This window comes from Durio zibethinus, chromosome 5 (genome assembly GCF_047325235.1).
Source record: "Durio zibethinus cultivar Kanyao isolate XHJ-2024 chromosome 5, ASM4732523v1, whole genome shotgun sequence".
In the NCBI taxonomy this organism is placed as follows: Eukaryota; Viridiplantae; Streptophyta; class Magnoliopsida; order Malvales; family Malvaceae; genus Durio; species Durio zibethinus.
Window position 1 is genome coordinate 32,363,219 of NC_143166.1, and position 10,929 is coordinate 32,374,147.

Below are 10,929 nucleotides of genomic sequence, written 5' to 3' on the forward strand. Positions count from 1 at the left end.
ATTCTTGAACCTTTATTACCACAAAAAAAAAATTTTAAATCAAAATGCTATGTGTTAGAAATTTTATTTTTTAACCTTCTTTTTGTGATTTTTTAAAAAAATATATGGTTAAAAATAATGCACATGATGCATAAATGCAAGTGAGAGATATTTACTCTTTGACAAATTTCAACACTAGAAAATTTCATTGATTTCAACTTTTGTTATATAAGATTTGTCATCCTAGAATTATATTCATAGAAACATTTGACTTGCTCATAACGATCTTTGGTCTCATCTAAAAAGTTTACTTGATGCTGGCTATATTCTTTTATAAGATTGACTTATCTTCTTAATGCCTTTACCTTTTTAACCATCTTTCATACCTTCTTTACTGCTTTGCAAACTTGACTGGTTAGGTGCTTTATGTACTATTGCCTTCTTAAGTTTTTTGCTTTTTATTTCATACAAGCATCACTTTTCGAATTACATGTAAAGATCCAATCCTTTTTCCTTCTCTACCACTCATATATTATTATTGAAATATGGTTCTTGTAATTTTACAGTTACAGCTCTAACCTGTGGATCACCTAGTGAAATGATTCTTTTTCGTTTAGTACTTTAAGGTGCTCTATTCTCTTTTTTGTGAGCATAGCCTTCAACTTTTCCTTTTCTTTCTAGCATTCAACCAATTTTGCCAAAGCTGTAAGGTATAATCCCTCATAATTTTGGCATTATTGAGAAATTTTGATGACCTCTTTTTCTATTTCTTGAGCTTTGCTTTTTCATTAGTTCATTTCCTCTCAGAGCTCGTTCATTTCATGTTGCCAACTAAGGTTAGACTTAGTAACTTTTTTAGTCATGAATTGGACTCATAACCTTTTGTTTTCTTGGTGTAGATCTTTCAAATCAATGTTGGCCACTTGTCGTTCTTTTATGACCTTCTTCAATCTGCTTCTTTGTACTTTTACTTCTTATTTTAACTATCCTATCTTTTCACTAAGTTTCAAATTTTCTCTTTTTATTTCTTTTTTTTTAGCTTCTAATTTCTTCTTAACAAGCTCAACTTTTAATAATTGCACTTTTGTCAAAAGGTTAGCTAATTGATATGAGTCATCATTAGGAATGAACACCATGTATTTGAGTCACTTCACTTTTCAAATCTGGTAATTATGAGTGATTTTGTCAAGAAAAGGCCTTAATCTCATCTTTTGTGTTTTTTTCTATGCTTGGATTAACTGCTCCAAGATTTTTAATGGATTAGATTCTTCGTAAGTGAATTCTACTTGAACTAGGCCATGAGTGGCATGAACAAACTACTTTGCATCGAATTGTCACAGTACCATTAATAGAGCGTAACTTACCATACTCTTTAGTATTAACAGCGGTATCTATGGTTCATCATGAGCACGCAAGGCATCCATGGCGCCATCCATTTTATTTCATCCTTGGTGAGTCTTCGCAAAAATAAAACCCATTTTTCTTTAGTCTTCAATGTTGGCCATTAGCTTTTGCAAAACTCTTCGATTAGTGCTTATTTAAAAAATACAGCTCTGAGAATGCACTCTTTCCACACTTGAAATGAGTTATGACCTACATATAAAATAGCAGTGCACACCCTATAAATGTCTTTTTTCATTTCATTGATAGAAATTCAATAACCTGATTGGTTCGACTAAGACTGCTAGTGCAAGATTAATTGCTTAAGTTTTAATTTACTCAAAAAAGTCCACCACAATTATTTCGATGTAACACGAAATCTTCAAGAAGATCACCATGACGTACACTGCCAAAGCAAACATAACCATGCCTTGATCATCATTTAAATGCCCTTGAATAAAATTTTGGATAAAGTCCCAATAGATATTGAGATGTTCACCTTTAGGCTTTACGAATGAATCTATGGTTTCTATTTTAACCCCTATAAGCTTTGCCAACCTTTTATGATAACTTGATTTCAACTTTCGAGTAAACACTTTATTTGGACATTGTAGTTCTATCATGAGCAAAACTAAGTACTCCTTAATAGTTGGCATCAAATATTCCTAATTAAAAGTGAAACATCTATAGGATGGGTCCCAAAACTGTATGGTTGCCTTGACTAACTGCTCCTCAATCACTATTGGAATGAGAGATACAATCTGCCTATACTTTTTGTAAAAGTTTTCTTTTCTTTTTTCACTTAAATGACCCCAGATGATAGCTAAATTTTTTAAATTATTTTGTGTAAGATCCGATTGGCTTATCTTTATGTTCTATTATTTTTAACAAATCAGAAGGTAGTGTGTAATTATCAAAATCTTTTTCATTATCAAGTTCGTCAACATGAATTAGGTTTTCAAAATTGAATATGAGATTATTGTCATAATTATCTTCGTGTTCATTATTTAGGAACCTATAAATGGGTGAGATGAAAAGAATATTGGCACCCAAAAATGGAATGATAAGAAAATGAAAAAAGAAGTGGATCGAATGAATGAAAGTGAAAACAAATAAAAGAAATGCAAACGTATTTTTTAAAACTTTTATTAAAACGAAACATAAACACTCCATAAAAGATCTTTTAATGCTTATAAAGAGCAATTAGAGATTTATAGTTTCATAGTACATTACTTTTTAGAAATTTTAAAAACAACAAGTAACTCTATGACATTCCAATTATTTAGCTCGAAGTTCGAATGGCAAGGATGCATAAACAATTTTTCATCTTAGCTCTTTTTTTCTTCTTCATCCACCACCTGAATGGTCAGCTCAGAAAAATCTTCCACCAATTTTGCATTTAGGGCTTCAAACGAATCTGGATAAATATATCCTCCCAAACAGAAACAATCATAAAGGGATGGAATAACCATTAATATCTCTTGAGATTAGCCATTCTCTTTTCTTTCTTCTCATTCACCATTTTCATTATGTCTCCTCTTGTTGGTTTATAACATAAGCCAAATCTGTCATTCTTATCATATATTACCGACAACTTTATGATTCCTTGTAGATTTTTCTCTAGTTTAGCTTCAAGTTGCCATTCCATCTTGGTAAGCTACTTGATAACCATTTTAATTATCATAGACAGATGCTGTGAATATAGTTTAGATTCTTCAGCCATATTTGTTATGTTGGCAATCTCAAAAGATCTATAAAAGCACTTTAGGGCTTTATCTACCATTTTTACATAAGAAGTATTTTATCGATTGGGTTAGAAGTAAATTTTCTTCTTTTGTCACACATGTAGGCTTTCCATCAACAATGAATTTGACTTTCAAGTGTAATGAGGATGGAACAACACTTGCCATATAAATGTATGGCTTACCCAATAAGCAACTATATAAGGGAGAGATATCTATAACTTGAAATTTTACATTAAAAGTATAAAGGTCAAACTGTAATAGCATTTTTATATTTCCTAACACCTCGTTTTGGGTCCCATCAGAGGCCTGAACTACCATATGATTAGACTTCATGTAAGATCCATCAATAGGTAGTTTTACTAAAGTAGTCATAGGCATAACATTGATTGATGGGCCATTGTCGATCAAAACCTTAGCCATTATATGACTTTTATAATTTATAGTAATGTAAAAAGCCTTGGTAACCCTCAAGAGGAATCTCTTCATCATTAAAAGAAATGTAATTTGAGATTGCTAGATTGCCAACAAGCTGTTCCACATATTCAATAAAGATATCGTAAGACATATATGCTTGATTTAGTACCTTTAGTAAAGTATTATAATGTGACTCTGAGCTTAGCAATAATGACAATAGCGAAATTCTAGCTGGCATCTTGTTTAACTATTCTATCATGTTATAGTCGTTATGTTTTATTAGTTTTCAAAAATTCACAAGCTTCATTCTCAAATATTGGCTTCTGACATTCTTTATTAGGGATTACCGTAGGATTACTATGACTTTCTTTTCTTCTTCAACCTTTGCTCTTTTTTTTTTCTAACTTTTTCTAGTGTTTTTAAAGTGTAACATCTCCCACTTTGACTCATACCGCCCATTATGTTTATAGTATCTACATTGACTATAACATCATAATCATACTTTTATGGTACTGTTTTATCATTCTTGTATGAAAAAGGGCTAGAGACTTTAATTGTCACTATTGGTTAAGAGAACTATTAAGGAACTAGTTGATTATCCATGTAATATATTTATTTAAATGTGTTTAGATATATAAATTAATATTATTTAATCATTTAGATGTTCAATATATATATATACTACAAATAATATAATTAAAATATCAAAATATAATAAAATTAAATTTTTAATTAAAAATTTAAAATATATAACAATAATAATATTTGAGGAAAAATAAAATATCCAAAAAATTTATATATAAATAGTATATGTGTGCCATTTCCATTTTGTGCAATTATTTTTATACACCTGTAAGTTTATATAATTTTAAAATAAGTTTTATTCATTGAAAAAAATAATGATTTTAAATATTTAAATAATATATATGATAGCTTACTCACATGTAAACCTATTTAAGAGCTGGGTTACCTATTCGAACTTGAAAGCACACTCAAAATTTTAAAGGGCTTAAATATGAATATTAGGTCCGTTAAATGGGCATGGACAAGTAAATAAAGCCTAACAAAAAATCAAATCGGGCTTTGGTTTCACTATTTTAGGTTAGGGCTCAACTCGACCAGTCTCGACAATTAAATAAATCTAATTACTTTTCTCATAATGGGACAAAGCATTTATTTTTTTTATTATGGACAAAACTCATTTATTTTATTGTTTACAATAAAAAAAGCTATTTACTTTCTTTTTTATAATAGACAAGACCCATATTATAATTTATAATAAAAAAAAACCTAACCACCAACATCTTTGCTTTCTTTTTCCCCTTTCTAAATTTTACCCTTATTTTTGTTCTAGGATTAGCCGCTCATTTCACTAAAAATTTCTCCTTCATTTCATTTTAAAATTAGCTTGTCTCCTTTAAATCTCAATAATTTCAAACTCCTTTAAGATTGTCTCCTCCAAATTGGCTTGCCTTTTTTAGATTGGCGTTATCCCCTCTGTCACTATAAGAAAATTGCTCTATACTAATGCTAAAAAAACAGTCAGTAAAACTTAAAAATCCATTGGTATAGCACAATAAACCTTATATTGACAGTCAAAATATCTATTCTGATAAATTTATAACCGTCAGTATATTCCTTAACAATATAGACTTATAGTTTTTAAGCTGTTGGAATATATAATAGAGATATACTGACAGTTTTAGTCCGTCACAATATGTATAGCTATTGATATAGCAACTATTGTGTGCTCCACATTATATCTTTTACCGACAGTTATTCTCATCAGTATAGATTTGTATGTTTTAATTTTTTAACTTATACCAACATGTCTCTATCAGTATATTTTTTACCAATGATCAATGCCCGTCAATATAGCCTATGTGTTTTAATTTTTACCAACGATCCATGATGACTATCAGTATAGCTTAAAATATTTTAATAGTAAAACGTGTCAGTATAAATTTTAAGATGTCGCTAAAAACTTTTTTTTGAATTATATTTTCAATTATTAATATTAATTTATCTACAATCATAATATGATATGGATTCATATAAAGTAAAAATACATAAAAAAGTAAAAATATTTAATAACATTTGAAATAAAACAACAACCAAATTGTTTTATAATCCACAAATTCAAAATAAGTCAAGAACTAATGTCATTGTAGCAAATCTAGAGAAAGAAAGAACATTTATATCTATGAATGGTATAGCCCTAGTTGATAGTGTGTCTAATGAGTGATTCAGCATTACTAGAATTCCAAGCTCCCATGGCAGAACCGTCTGGACCTATAGTCCTTCCATTTAGAGCATTTAAGCTAAAAACAACCGTAGCCCTATGTCGAAAATAAAAGTAATTGGATCCAGGTAAAAGGAAACTTCATCTAACTGTTTAAATGTTAAGAAATAGATAAATTACATTCAGAAAGAAGATAATAAAGTTTACTTACTCAGATTTTTTGAATAAAATGTTGAGTTCATCCCATCTAGACATAGGTAAGCAACCTTAGGAGAAACCAAACATCTCTGCCATCCTTTACAAATTTTGACCAAATAGAGAAAATTTTGTCAACCAATTATGAGAAAACATTAAAATGAAAATGCATTACCAATATTACCAAGGAAATGGAGATTATGTTTTGTTTAAAGTGCACCCTAAACATTCAATCATCCTAAGCTATTACTTTTTCACTAAACATTCAATCATCAAAGCCAATGCCAGTAGAAGGATAAAAAAATAGGCATGCTCAATGACACAAAATTGAAATGCAAAAAATGCAAAATACCTTTGATAAATGATGAAAGTCTTGAAGCTTCAACTTTGATTCAGCTCTAAAACAAAATGGGTGCCGATGAGTTTAAGTTTGTTGAGTCAGTGAGAGGTAAAGAAAGTTGGTGGAAGGTAGAGATTAAGCTATAAGTACTGACGAGTGGAAAGAGTTGGTGGGAGATGAAAATTAAGTATGTAGAGTCAGTGAGAAGGGGAGGTAAAAAAAATTTTGAATGGGGTTATTCAAGATACTTTTGGCCAAAAACGCCTTCAATAATCTCCAAAATTTTTTATGACCGCCAAAAACGCCTTCTCCCAAAATTTTTTAAATGGATTATTAAAGGTGCTTTTTACCAAAAACGTCCTTAATAATCTCTTATAAAAATTTGTTGAAGAGATTACTGAAAGCGTTTTTTACCTAAAATGCCTTCAATATTTCTCTCGTAAAAAGTTATGAGAGCTTGAGAGTGTTTTTGACCAAAAACGTTTTCAATAATCCCATCATAACTTTTTACAAGGGGATTATTAAAGGTATTTTATGTCAAGAATACATTTAATATTCCCCTCAATAAATTTTTATGAGGGATTATTAAAGGTATTTTTGGTCAAAAACACCTTCAATAATCCCTTCATAACTTTTTATGAGGGAAATATTAAATGCATTTTAGGCAAAAAATACCTTCAATAATCCTTTCAATATATTTTTATAAAAGATTATTTAAGATGTTTTTAGATAAAAAAAATGCCTTCAATAATCCATTCAAAAAATTTTGAAAAGGGATTATTGAAGGTGTTTTCAGCTAAAAACGCCTTCAAAAACACCTTCAATAATCTATACAAAAAATTTTAAAGGGATTATTGAAGGTATTTTTGGCCAAAAATATCTTTAACAATCCTCTCATAACTTTTTATGAGGGGATTATTAAAGGTGTTTTAGCCGAAAATACCTTTAATAATTTTCTCAATAAATTTTTATAAGAGATTATTAAATGTATTTTTGGTTAAAAACGTCTTCAATAATCCACTCAATAAATTTTTATAAAGGATTATTGAATGTATTTTTTGTCAAAAACATCTTCAATAATCCCATTCAATTTTTGGATAGCCAATAGTTTTTTTTTTTTTTATTTTGAGCCTATACTAATAGTTACATTAATAACTGTCAGTATATAATATATTTATATTTACGGATAGTCATATACCATCAGAAAAAGTTTATTTATACTGACGGTTAAACAAAGTGTTGGTATAAGTATGGTATATTCTGATGGTATTAAAACTTTATCAGTAAAATTCTTATTTACTGATAGAATTTGACCGTCAGTAAATAATCCATACAAAAAAATTTTTGTATGGATTATTGAATGCATTTTTGGTCGAAAATGTCTTTAATAATCCCATTCAAAATTTTGGTAACTAATAGTTTTTTTGTTTTGAGCCTATACTGACGGTTACATTAATAACCATCAGTATATAACATATTTATATTGATGAAGTCATATACCATTAAAAAAATTTATTTATACCAACGATTAAATAAAGTGTTGGTATAAGTATAGTATATTCTGACAGTATTAAAAATCTGTCAGTAAAAATCTCTTTTATTGATAAAATTTAACTATCAATATAACCAAGCATCTGTATATGAAAAAGTTCTCTAACTCGCAAGTTAATCACTTTATGGTAATTTTTTTTCACTCTTGTCTTTATAATTTTTAGTTTATTTTCTTTATTTTCCATATTTTTAGATATCAAATTAAGTTCTTAAACTAAAACTATTTTTTTATTTTGAATAATCAGGGGTATTGGTTCATAAAAGCTAGTATTTATTATGTACTTCTTGATAGCTTGTGGGACTAATTAAACTATATGACAATGTCTTTGGCAAACCTTAGCTCTCTTATTTTATGTAAGAATCGATTTGGGCAAAAAATAAGATCCGAAGAGTCAGGCCAGGTCGAGCCTAGACTTGTTTATAATATTTTCATATCCTACTTTAGCCTAGCCCGGATTCGGTTTGACCCAACCCATGAACATGTCTACTCACATGTATATTTTTTGAAAGAGTTTTAGTAATATCTTGATTTTCAACAATTATAAGATTTGCCAAATTAATTTTTATACTTGTTTTAAACTTTATATTTGATGCAAAATTATGTTACTGTAAAATTAGAAACAAAATAGTTTTAAATTTTAAGTAATAGTATTAAATTTTAAACAATTATTTTAAAAATTTTATTGAAAAAAGGTTTCAATTAAAATGAGTCAATTCTAATTCACAGGATTTTATAATAAATTTAAAAGGTAAAAAGCTTTGCTTTTTATTTTTACAATTTAAGTTTCGCTTCCAAAAAAAACCAATAATATTATAAAAATTAAATTATAAAAACTTAATTTTAAATAAATAAACACGATTTTACTTTTATATAAAATAATTATCTTAAAATTAATACTGTATTTTAGTCATTTGCTTTTATTTATAAATTTAAAAAAAAGTGCATAACAAAATCAACAATTAAAAGTAAGCCTGTGTAATCTTTTCTAAATAAATAAAAAAAAATAAAACCAACAAACAATATCTAAACAATTAAATCAATATTTTTTTACCTTAAATTGTCAAAATATTTGAGAAACATCACTACATGGGTTTTGATTTTTAGTGGCATTTTTTTACGTTTAGTGGCGTTTAAAAACACCACTAAAAGATTTACGGCAATTTGCAAAAAACATCAGTCAAAGTGTTGGCTATACATGCCTGGTGAAAAATAGCGGTGTTTTCTAAAAAATACCGCTACATTAGCAGTGTTTGTATCTAAAAAATATCGCTATATTAGTAGTATTTTGTATATAGAAAATACCGTTATATTAGCAACGTTTATACCTTTGACATACCGTTAATTTAGTAGTATTTTATAAGAAAAATACCGTTACTTTGGTGGCATTTGTATCACAAAAATGTTGCTAATTTAGCTCGTTTACTAGCAAGACCGCAGCTACTTTTAGTAGCATTTTATGGTACAAATGCCACTAAATTATTCATTTAGCTACATTTTCAAACACAAATACCGCAAAATTGAGAAATGTATTTTTTTTAAATAAAAAATTTATGTTAATATTTATTATTTTCATAAATGAGCTTAAATTCATATACTAAAATTAATATAAACTTAATTCACGTTCAAATATGTATCTAATTAATACAAAATTTAATAATTAGTATAATAACATTCAAATTTTTTAATACATTAACAAAATAAAAATTAAAATGTATAAAATTGATGACTGGATATATTTTGAAGGCTGTCAATTGATGACGAAATTTTTCCACCTTGGTCAATAGCGTGCTTAAGAACCTACTGAATAATAGCATATAATTTTTAACACTTCATTGTAAGCTTTTTTTATATTAAAAAATATAAATATTTACTAAATATAATACATGAGTTGAAAGACCACCGAGATCAGTTCCTGAAAATTGTTGTTGCACAAAATTAATAAAATGATCGAATCGATCATGCAACTGCTGAAATTTTGTACGTTCTTGCTCCATTCTAGCAAGTTCTTCTTCAATTTTGGCACGCTTTTGTTCTCTTTCTGCTTTCATTTGCTGGAAAACATTGTTGCATAGTTTGCAACTCTCTCAATATCGAAATGTCTAGTGAAGATTGACTTGCTGAGAATGTAAATTACTAAAAGCTATGTCCATAGTAGGTAGATGGTGTTGGACCCAATCCAAAGCCTCAGACCTGTCCATGCCTTTTTTTTCTAGCAACTTCTATGAGTATCCGATTTTTCAATTCTTACATATTGAGAGAACCATCAGATATTACTTCAATCTCAACAGTCATTTTTTCTTTCATTTTTTCCTATAAATTAGTCATATACAACTATCAAGTTTAATGATTAATTGATAATATGTTAAAAAGAGTAAATATTTACTTTCTGTTAAAATAAATATTACAAATTATCACAATTTCTTGTGTTTCGACATTCATGTAAGATTTTTTTTTTTGTGTTAAGTGAAAAAGTTTCACACGTCCAATTTGACCACCCATCTCAATCTCATATACAAAAACATATGTTATTTGATAGGATACATATCAACCGTAACTTATTCATGCATATCATATCTGTCAATCAAGTTCACAAATTTTAAATAATTTTAATATCATGTATTTATATTTTGGCCCCTTTACAATATAATAATCTTAACCAGATGCAAACAATAAAAGCACTTTGGCCTTTAACACATATCGATCATGGCAATCAAATTCAATTATTTAGACAAGTTTAATATTATGGATTGATGCCATTCAAACTATTGAAAGCCATCCACAAGTTTAATTTGTATTTTTACCTTTTAAAGGTAAAAATAGTCCCAAATAAACATAAACAATAACTTTTTCACCATATCAATCGTAGAAAACAAGTTCAATCAATCAGGCAAGTTTAATATCAAATATTGAAGCTATCCAAACTATTTAAATTGAACAATAACAAAAAATTTGTAATTTTACTTAAATAGACGTAAACAATAACTTTTTCATACATATCGTCCGTCTCAACTAAGTTTAAAACTTTTAATAAGTTTAATATCATGTATTGAAACTATCAAAACTATTAAAATAGTACAATAAC